This window comes from Bos taurus, chromosome 8 (genome assembly GCF_002263795.3).
Source record: "Bos taurus isolate L1 Dominette 01449 registration number 42190680 breed Hereford chromosome 8, ARS-UCD2.0, whole genome shotgun sequence".
Classification (NCBI taxonomy): domain Eukaryota; kingdom Metazoa; phylum Chordata; class Mammalia; order Artiodactyla; family Bovidae; genus Bos; species Bos taurus.
This window is the reverse complement of record NC_037335.1, coordinates 89971370-89974565: the sequence shown is the minus strand read 5'-3', so window position 1 is coordinate 89974565 and position 3196 is coordinate 89971370. Positions and strand designations below refer to the sequence as shown.

At 41.2% G+C, this 3196-nt stretch overlaps 1 pseudogene; it reads right to left on the bottom strand.

Annotated features, from left to right (window-relative positions):
• Positions 1 to 1373: 1373 nt before the first annotated feature.
• LOC107132723 (large ribosomal subunit protein eL21-like) lies at positions 1374 to 2260 on the bottom strand (annotated as a pseudogene).
• Positions 2261 to 3196: the final 936 nt, after the last annotated feature.

The following is a 3196-nucleotide window of genomic DNA, read 5'->3' as shown; positions in this document are numbered from 1 at the left end:
TGCCAGCTTAGTTGCTCCAGGATCTTAGTTCCCCCACCTGGGATCAAACCCACCTCCCCTGCATTGGAAGGCAAATTCTTAACCACTGGAGCATCAGGGAAGTCCCTAGAGCCTCAGTTCTTGCTCATCTTGTTGCTAGAAGTTAGGACGCTTTTACTAATCTCTCCCTATTTATTCCATCACCCAGTCCCTGGCAACCACCATTATAATTTGTGTTTCTATAAAGTTTTCTTTTTTTAGGATTCCACAAATAAGTCATACCATACAGAATTTGTCTTTTTATGACAGTTCACTTAGCATAAGCCTTTGAGTTTCATCCATTTTGTTACAAATGGCAAGATTTTATTTTTCTTCGTGGCTGAACAATACTTCATTGTGTATGTGTATACCACATCTTTTTACCCATTCATCCTCCGGCGGACACTCAGGTTGTTTTCATATCTTGGCTACTGTGAGTAATGCTGCAATAAACATAGGGATGCAACTATCTCTTTGAGACAGTGACTTGTTTTCCTTCAGACAAATACCTGGACATGGGATTGCTGGATCATATGGTAGTTCTATTTTTAATATTCTAAGGAACCTCCATACTGTCTTTCATAGTGGAGGCACCAATTTACATTTCTACCAATAGTGCACGAGGCTTGTATTTTATTCACATCCTTGTCAGCACTTGTTATCTCTTGTCTTTTTGAAAATAGCCATTCTAACAGATATTGGGGCTTCCCTGGTGGCTCAGCTGGTAAAGAATCCACCAGCAATGCGGGAGACCTGGGTTTGATCTCTGGGTTGGGAAGATCCCCTGGAGAAGGGAACGGCTACCCACTCCAGTATTCTGGCCTGGAGAATACCATGGACTGCATAAGCAATGGGATCGAAAAGAGTTGGACGTGACTGAGCAACTTTCATTTTCAGTTTCATTCTAACAGCTGTGAGGTGATACCTCACTGTGATTTTCATTGCATTTCCCTGATAATTAGTGGTATTGAGGACCTATTCCTGTATAGTTGGCCATCTGCATGTCTTTTCTGGAAGGATGTCTATTCAGGTCCTTTTTACATCATTTTTACATCAGATGGTTTGTTTGTTTGTTTGCTATTGAGTTGCATGAGTTCTTTATAGATCTAACCAGATATATCATTTGAAACTATTTTCTTTCTTTTGGTAGGTTGCCCTTTCATTTTGTTGATGACTTTGTTTGCTGTGCAGAAGCTTTGTAGTTTTTTTTTTTTTTAATAAATAATGTTGGGCAGTTTATTAACCAATGGAGTATATTACATAACAAACTACCCTCACATCTTTCAGGAAGAAAAACCACTCAGTTTGAAAAGTAAAGATGTCACCCACTGAATTTAAAACACACAATTAAAATGCGCTTTAAATATTTCTTTGGGGGGTTGGGAACACAAGACTTCTACTCAATTAAGAGAAATGTTTTAAGAGTCCAGATCTTTTATTTTCTTTATACTCATCATACCATCAAATCATGGAAATAGGCTTCAACAGTTCAGGCTCCTCTCCAGTGGTTCTCATGAAGCATGTGTCTCTGGGTGGAGCAGGCTGCCTCTTTAGTTGAACCCAAATACCTTTCTCTTTGTCTTCCTCTGTTTCCTTCCTTCATTTTCCTTCACACCTTTCAGGAAGCTATCTTGGCTCTTAGGATGCCTAACATGCTGAATGTGTGCTAAGTCGCTACAGTCTTGTCTGTCTCTTTGCGGCCCTATGGATGGTAGCTCACCAGGCTCCTCTGTCCATGGGATTCTCCAGGCAAGAATACTGGAGTGGGCTGCCAGGCCCTCTTCCAGGGGATCTTCCTGACCCAGGGACTGAACCCATGTCTCTTATGTCTCCTGCATTGACAGGCAGGTTCTTTACCACTAGCATCACACATGTTGATTCTCTTGGCAAAAATCTTGGTCTTAACTTGTTTGTTTACAATGATGCTAACAGCTTGGCTGGGTAACATCATCGACTCTTCCAGTGTTGCCATGGTAACATTCGTGGGGCATTCCTTATCAAACAGTGTCCATCCCCTTGATATCTACAATCTCACCTTTCTTGTAGATTCCCTTGTATGCAGCCAAAGGAACAACTCCATGTTTTCTAAAAGGCCTAGAGAACATGTCGTGAGAGCCCCTCCTTTTTCCCTCCATATCGGTCATTTTGGTGAGTTACTGGAAGATGGCGGTTCTGGATGAAAAGGCAGAAGCTTCATTGAATTAATATAGTCTCACTTGTTTATGTTTACTTTTGTTGCCTTTTCTTTTGGTGCCATGAAGAAAAAAAATTGCATTTTAAGAACAAAACCCATTTAGTTTAAAAAGTGAATTGCTATCAACATTTGTCTTCTCATTTTATGTCAACAGTGAAGAACATATATTGGTCTTTCAAAATCTTTAATATGATAAAACCTGTAAAATATTAATAACATAATTGAATCAATGCATTTAATGCCTCTTTTGATACATTTATACTACTTTGCACACAAAGAACATCTTTAGGGAATTCCCCAGGGATCCAGTGGTTAGGACTCTATGCTTTCACTGCTGAGGGCCTGGGTTCAACCTTTGTTGGGAAACTAAGATCCCACAAGCTGAACAGCACCCCCAAAAAGAAAAATTCTTTAATCCAAAATTCTCAGTATATTCAATGTTTCTCAATAAAAGAATATTTTGCAAGAAACTACACATTTCTTGCTTTTCCTCATGCTTAGCTGAAGTGGTGTCAGTTATTAAATTTGCTCTGCATATGCATGCCCCATCCACTTATCAGAGAACTTTCTAGAAGCTCACATCTGTTACTGGAACAGCACAAATCCAGTCTTGTGTACATGTACCAGGGTCCCCACCACCTCTTTTGTTTCCCTGTATCCTTGGCAGTCCAATGTCAGCACCCTGACTGGGCTTGTCTCTGGGGGCAGTTCCTACAATGATGATTTCGTAAATTAAAAACAAAAAAGAGTCCAGGGCTCTGGTCTATGGTCAAGAAGAATCATGGAGGAGTGAGAATGGCATCATCGGGTAGCACAGTGCTCTAGGATCTCCCTAGAGAACTGGAGATTGGAACTGCTGATTTCTGGACTCCAGGCTTGCTCTGAGGATGAGGACGTTGTCATTCCTCTAGAGCAGGGCAGCCACCCTGACTGCCTCCCAGACCCCAGGGGCTGCAAGTGAGTGGATGAGCCTGGAAGGACCTG